Source organism: Suricata suricatta, chromosome 10 (assembly GCF_006229205.1).
Source record: "Suricata suricatta isolate VVHF042 chromosome 10, meerkat_22Aug2017_6uvM2_HiC, whole genome shotgun sequence".
Lineage (NCBI taxonomy): Eukaryota > Metazoa > Chordata > Mammalia > Carnivora > Herpestidae > Suricata > Suricata suricatta.
In genome coordinates, this window is record NC_043709.1 from 31,899,194 (window position 1) to 31,907,030 (window position 7,837).

Genomic DNA, 7,837 nt, shown 5'->3' on the forward strand with positions numbered 1-7,837 from the left:
AGAGAGAGAGAGTATGAGCAGGGGAGAGGCAGAGAAGAGAGAGAAAATCCCATAGCTGACAGTGCAGAGCCTGACATGGGGCTTGACCCCATGAACCATGAGATCATAACCTGAGTCGAAATTAGGAGTGGGATCCTTCACCGACCAAACCTCCTGGGCCCCCAAGGCTTGTCCTCTCTCTACAGAAATTCTTGCACAGGGCAACTCAGAGACAGCAAGAGACAATGATCATGTGTGAGAATGATTCAAAGGCTATGGCAGGAGACAATTCAATGTGATTGTTTTAATATAAAGCACTTGCTTCCTGAAAGTACTAGGAAAATCTGTATCTGTCCACATCATTTTAGGGCATGTGGACATAAATGTCTAAGACATTTGTGCATCAAAACAGATATTGATAACATGCAATTCTAAGTATTTTGCTTAACTTTAGCTAATTAAATAGATATGCATATTTCTATTAAGTATATAAAATGTGCAAAGTCCTGTTGAAATGCTTCTAACAATTCTTAATGCAAGTTAAAAAATCTTATTACTACCTATATAATTTACTACAGAATATGGAAATCACAAATAGATAACGTAAAAGGAGAGACCAAGTTAACCTTTGTTAATAAGCTTTGTTATTTCTTTCCTAGTTGTTTTCCCTTATAACACAGGTTTTAAGAAAACACATTATAGGTATTCAAGGTTATAAATATATATAGTTATAGATTTTTAATACATGGTAGTAGATTTATTGTTTTTCTTTTTTTAATTTATTTTTAATGTTTTATTTATTTTTGAGACAGAGAGAGACAGAGCATGAGCGGGGAAGGGCAGAGAGAGAGGGAGAAACAGAATCAGAAGTGGGCTCCCGGCTCTGAGTTGTCAGCACAGAGCCTTATGTGGGGCTCATACCCATGAACATGAGATCATGACCTGAGCTGAAGTCAGACACTTAACCAACTGAGCCACCTGGGCACCCCAGATTTATTGTTTTCCTACTATATGCATAGAATTTAAATTTATTCTAGCAATATATATTTTATACATAACTTTATATAAATTATATAAATATATAAATACATATGTACATATATATGTATGTGTATGTGTGTATATATATATATATAGAGAGAGAGAGAGAGAGAGAGAGATAATCTTTCAAAAGTAGATCTGATATTTTATTACCTGGGAACTTTGGTATAAAATGATGTCAGATCTATTACTTAGGATCATGCTTTTTTTCCATGCTTATCTTTGGTTGATTTTTATTATCATTTTTCATTAGCATTCCAGATCCTCATGACTGCTATGGTAGTTTGAATAATGACTGTCATCCAGGTCTTATTTCTGGAAGCTGTGTTACTGTACATGACAAAATGGATTATGTAGATGAGATTCAGCTAAGCATCTTGAGATGGAAGGTTATCCTGAGCTATTTGAATGAACCCTAAATGTAATCACAAGCAATCTTCTATGAAGGAGGTTTTACAGGAGAATAAGGTGATGTGAAGAATAAGGTGATGTGAAGACTGAAGCGACATATTCGCCTGTTGACTCATAAGCCCAGGAATATAAGAAACTCAACTCTAAGAGCTGGAAAAAGCATGGAAACAGAGTCTCCGCTAGAATCATCAGTGGGAACACAACCATAGTGATACCATAATTCAACCCAATGAAACTTATTCATACTTTTAGCCTCCAAAAGTGACAGATAATACATCTGTCTTGTAATAGAAGAAATTTGTAGTAATATGGTTTTGCAGCCATAGGAAACTAATACACACGTTGTATACAGTCCAAAATCAGTTTACTTAGACATCTGCATAGCAAATTTCCTTACAGATTTAAAATATTTGCTTAAATGACAATAAGGCCATTCCAATCATCCTATTAAAATAAAAATTTCAGCTGAGGTAGCAATATATATATAAAGACAAAATACACTTTATAACAAACACTATAAGAGAGACAAAGAAGGACACTATATAATAATAAAGAAGAAAATCCAACAAGAAGATATAACGATTGTAAATAGTTATGGCATGCATGGCAGCACTTAAATATATTAAACAGTTAATAACAAACATAAAGGAACTAATTGATAATAATACATAATAGTAGGGGACTGCAATACTCCACTCTCATCAATGGATTGATCATCCAAACAGAAAATCAACAAGGGAACTGTGGTTTTGAATGACACACTGGACCAGATGGATTTAACAGATGCATTCAGAGCATTCCATCCTAAAGCAACAATATATACATTCTTTTCAAGTGCACATGGAACATTCTCCAGAATAGGTCACATATTAGGCTACAGAAAAAGCCTCAGTGAATTCAAAAAGATCATAGTCATACCATGCATCTTTTCTAACTACAACACTATGAAACTAGAAATCAATGACAAGAAAAATTCTGGAAAGAGCAAAAATATATGGAGGATAAATAACATGCTAACCAATGAATAGGTCAACCAAGAAATCAAAGAAAAATTTAAAAAATACATGGAAATAAATGAAAATGAAAATATAAGTTTCCAAAATCTTTGGGATACCACAAAAGTGGTTTTAAGGGGGAAGTATACAGCAATACAAGCCTATGTCAAGAATGAAAAAATCTCAAATAAATGATCTAACTTTACATCTCAAGGAGCTAGAAAAAGAACTAACAAAACCCCCTAACAGCAGAAAGAAGGAAATGATAAAGATTATAGCAGAAACAAATTATATAGTAACTAAAACACAGTATAACAGATCAATGAAACCAGGAGCTAGTTCTTTGAAAAGATTAACAATAAACCTCTACCAAGACTCATTTACAAAAGGGGGGAAGGAGAGAACTCAAATAAACATAACCACTAATGAAAGAGGAGGAATAACCAGCACCACAGAAATACAAGTAATTGTAAGAGAATATTATGAAAAAATATATGCCAACAAATTGGGCAACCTAGAAAAAAAAGAAAAATTTCTAGAAACATATAAACTACCACAACTGAAGCAAGAAGTAATAAAAAATTTGAACAGACTGATTATCAGCAATGGAATTGAATCAGTAATCAAAGAACTCCCGAAAATCAAAGTCCAGGACCACATGACTTCACAGATAGATTTACCAATTATTTAAAGAGTTAATACCTATTTTCTCAGGGCACCTGGGTGGCTCAGTCAGTTAAGTGTCCAACTTCAGCTCAGGTCATGACCTTGCAGTCCATGAGTTCCAGCCCCGCATCAGCCTCCGTGTAGACAGCTCAGAGCCTGACGCCTGCTTCAGATTCTATGTCTCTCTCTCTCTGCCCCTCCCCTGATCATGCTTTGTTTCTCTCTCTCTCAAAAATGAATAAAGATTAAGAAAAATTTAATGTCTATTCTTTTCAAACTATCCAGGAAAATATAAGAGGAAGGAAAACTTTCAAATTCATTCTTTGAGGCCAACCAGATAAAGACATCACAAAAAGAACAGGCCAATGTCTCTGATAAGTATAGATACAAAAATCCTCAATAATAATTAGCAAATCAAATCCAACAATACATTAAAAAAATTAACAATGATCAAAAGGGGTTTATTCACAGGATGCAAGGGTGATTTGATATTCCCAAATCAAGCAACATGATATAGCACATCAATAAGAGAAAGGATAAAAACTATATAACATTTTAATACATGCAGAGAAAGCATTAGAAAAGTACAACACCCATTCACGACACAAACCCTCAACAAAGTAGCTTTAGAGGGAACATATTTCAACATAATAAAGGCTGTATATTAAAAAAACCCACAGCAAACGTCATATTCAATGGAGAAAAACTGAGAGCCTTTTTTTAAGGTCAGTAACAACACACTCATGTCCACTCTTACCACTTTTATTCAACATAGTGCTGGAAGGCCTAGACACAACAATCAGACAACAAAAAGAAATAAAAGTCATCCTAGTGGTAAGGAAGAAATAAAGCTCCCACTATTTGCAGATATAGAAATCCCTAAACACCACCAAAGAACTATCAGAACTGATAAACACATTCAGTAAAGATGCAGCATGAAAATCAATATACAGAAAGCTGTTGCAATTCTATACAGTAATAATGAAGCAGTGGGAAGAGAAATTAAGAAACAATCCCATTTACAACTGCACCAAAAATTATAAAAATCCTTGAAATAAACCAAAGAGGTGAACCACCTGTACTTTGAAAACACTGATAAAAGAAATTGAAGACAACAAAAAGAAAGGGAAAGATATTTCATGCTCATTGATTGGAAGACCAAATACTGTTAAAATGTTTATACCACATAAATCAATCTACATATTTAATGCAGTCCCTATCAAAATACCAGCAGCATTTCTCACAGAACTAGAACAAGAAATCCCAAAATTTGTATGGACCACAAAAGGCTCCAAATAACCAAAGCAATTCTGAAAAGAAAAAAAACCTGGAGGTATCATAATTCAGACCTCAAGTTATTTAACATACCTGTTGTGGACAAAACAGTATGACAATTGACACAAAATAGAACAGAATAGAATACCCAGATATAAACCCACAATTATAAGGTCAATTATATTTTAACAAAGGAGGAAAAAATAAGCAATCAGAAAAATTTCTTCAACAAATGGTGTTGGAAAAACTAGACACTAGAATGAAACTGGACCACTCGCTTACACCATACACAAAAATAAATTCAAAATGGATTAAAGATCTAAACGTGAGACCTAAAACAATAAAAAAATTCTAGAAGAGAGCATAGGCAATAATTTATGTGACATTGGCCATAGCAGCAGTTTTCTAGTTATATCTCTTGAAGTAAGGGAAATAAAAGCAAAAATAAACTGTATTGGGACCACATCAAAATGAAAAGCTTCTGCACAGTAAAGGAAATAACAAAACTAAAAGACAACCTACTGAATGGGAGAAGATATTTGCAAATGACATATGCAATAAGGGACTTATCAAACTCAACACTCAAAAAATGAATAATGCAATTTAAAAATGGGTTGAAGACATGAATAGAAATTTTTCCAAGATGATATACAGATGACCAACAGACACATGAAAAGATGCTCAACATCACTCATCATCTGGGAAATGCAAATCAAAACTATAATGAGATATCACTTCATACCTATCAGAATTGCTGAAATCAAAAACATATGAAACAGCAAGTGTTGGTGAAGATGTGGAGAATAAGGAACATTTGTGCACTGTTGGTGGGGATGCAAAGTGTTGCAGCAGCTGTGGAGAACAGTATGCAGTTTCCTCAAAAAGTTAAAAATAGAACTACTCTCCAATCCAGTAGTTGCTATAGGATATCTACGCCAAAAATACAAAAACACTAATTCAGAAGCTACATGTATGCCTATTTTATTACACACTATTTACAATAGCCAAATTATGGAAGCAGTCCAAGTGCCCATCAGATGATGAATGGATATATAATTGTTCTTTATATACAGTGGAACATTATTCAGCCATAAAAATAAATAAAGTATTGTTATTTGCCACAACATGGAAGGAGCTAGAGTATAATGCTAAAGTAATGTAAGTCAGAGAAAAGCAAATATGATATGGTTTCACTCATATGTGGAATTTAAGAAACAAAACAAAGTTAAAAAAAAAAAGAGAGAGAAACCAAGAAACAAACTGATGGTTATAAGAGGGAAGGTGAGCAGGGGGACGGGTGAAATAGGTTATGGAGATTTAAGAGTACACTTACCACTGAGTAATTTATAGAATTGTTGAATCATATTTTGTACACCTAGAGCTAATAAAACATTGAATGTTAATATATTGGAATTAAATAAAAACTTAAAAGAAAGTCAACTCACTAAAACTAGGCAGGTTTGGGTATGTTCCCAGTGGGATTATTTACAAAGGCTAATAGCCACTCACCTTTAGATTATTGCTAGAGGAAAAGATTAAAGTTATTTTTTTCAAGCAACTATAATGAACTTGTCTATGCTTGCAATTAAACCCATTTCTAATTATTCATTTCTCATTTCCATGTTAAACATTAAAAGTATAGTAAAATAAACATTTTATGTTCTTTCACTTTTTATCCCTTAATTTTTCTATTTTCATATATATAACATTTTCTATTATTATATTATATATGATTTATTTACTCATATTTGTTTTTTATTTGTTTCCTTTGTTAGAACGTAAATCCCATAATAACTCAAATTTTTATTTGACTTCATTTTTTAACAGATATTACAAGCTCTTAGAATTCTATCTGGGGGCGCCTGGGTGGCTCAGTTGGTTAAGCCTCCGACTTCGGCTCAGGTCAGATCTCACGTTCGTGGCTTTGAGCCCCGCGTCGGGCTCTGTGCTGACAGCCAGCTCAGAGCCTGGAGCCTGCTTCGGATTCTGTGTCTCCTTCTCTCTCTGCCCCTCCCCCTCTCATGCTCTGTCTCTCTCAGTATCAAAAATAAATAAAACATTAAAAAAATTAAAAAAGAATGAATTCTATCTGAAAAAAAAAGAAAACCACATATTAGCTCTATGGATTAATTAATCAATAATCTGAGATTAAAAACAGATTACTGGAAGGGCATCTGCATAGCTCAGTAGCTTAAGCATTAAACTTTTGATCTTGGCTCAGGTCATGAACTCACAGTCATGGGACTGAGCCTCACTTCAGGCTCTGCACTGACAGCGCAGAACCTGCTTGGTATTCTATCTCTCCTTCTCTATCCCCCTTCACCCCACCTCTGTCTCTCTCTCAATAAATAAATAAACTGTACTAGATATTTAAATGAATGATGAGTATGGATGTGAAAAGGACTGAAAACCATATATATACATTTTTATGTGCTCTTTTTCTCTAATCCTGTGGGGGAAAAAGGGTATAGAGACACTGAGGATAAAAGGAATGAAGGGAATAGATATGAAGAAGGGGTATTCAATAAAATCTTTCTTCAGACACTTTTTCTGAAATAACTTCATTTAATGAATACATTCTGTAAACTATGATCTTCCTCTCTATCTTCTACCTATCTATCTATCAATCATCTACCTCCCTATCACTGAACTTTCTGAAAGAACACACAAATATTTCACAGATTTGTTAGGTAGTAAAAGAGAGTTTAGTTCCCATTAGTTTAATTATTTTTCTATGTACATTATTTTTTATAGAGAACTTTAATATCACATACATTTTACTTAGGGTTCCATTAAGACATAAAAATTCTATATTTTATTATTTTAATTTTCTTGCTAGCACATATATATGACTAAATAGCATTGTATGAATAGTTAACACAAAAGACAACTTCTGTGTGAATATTTCTGTACCTATTAATGTCTTTTGGATCCCTCTAAAATTATACTATATAACATCACTTATTGCTGAATTTTACAATAGCATTTTAAGCTCTGATGCAAAGCCAATAAAATGAGCAATGTTTGTTATAAGTTTATAATCTTTTTAATAATTGCCTGAATAATGAACCTAATCTGGAATTAATGCCTCTCCCTGCTTTCCTAGCAGTTAACTTGACTACGTATGCCAAAACTGAAGTAGACAATATTATAAATTTGAAATTCATGTATTTTTAATCTAAATCTAAAGTACCTTATCTATGAGATGCTACCATAATACTACCACAATTTTGCAATCTTAAAAATATATTCTCTAAATCTCTTATGTGAGCATACTCCTGAGCTACCAAAAATGACAGGAGGTAGTGTCTGGGGAACATGTTTTGTATTTCAGTCAAAGTAAATTAATTGATCTTCTCATTGATCTCTTACACTGAATTTCAAAAAAAAAAAAAAGCAGTGGAGGCAGTTCTAACAGCAGGAGCTTAAAAAATATTAAAAGGAGGGGCCTCTGGGTGGTTCAGTTGACC

At 33.4% G+C, this 7,837-nt stretch overlaps 1 long non-coding RNA gene across 1 annotated transcript in view; it reads left to right on the forward strand.

The window, feature by feature from the left end:
* The window catches only part of LOC115305631, a 156,181-nt gene extending 149,913 nt beyond the window's left edge, over nt 1–6,268 (forward strand). The window contains exon 3 of the long non-coding RNA XR_003914904.1: nt 6,195–6,268. This is a non-coding gene — a long non-coding RNA (uncharacterized LOC115305631). The remainder of the gene's footprint in view (nt 1–6,194) is intronic.
* The last annotated feature ends 1,569 nt before the right edge of the window (nt 6,269–7,837 follow it).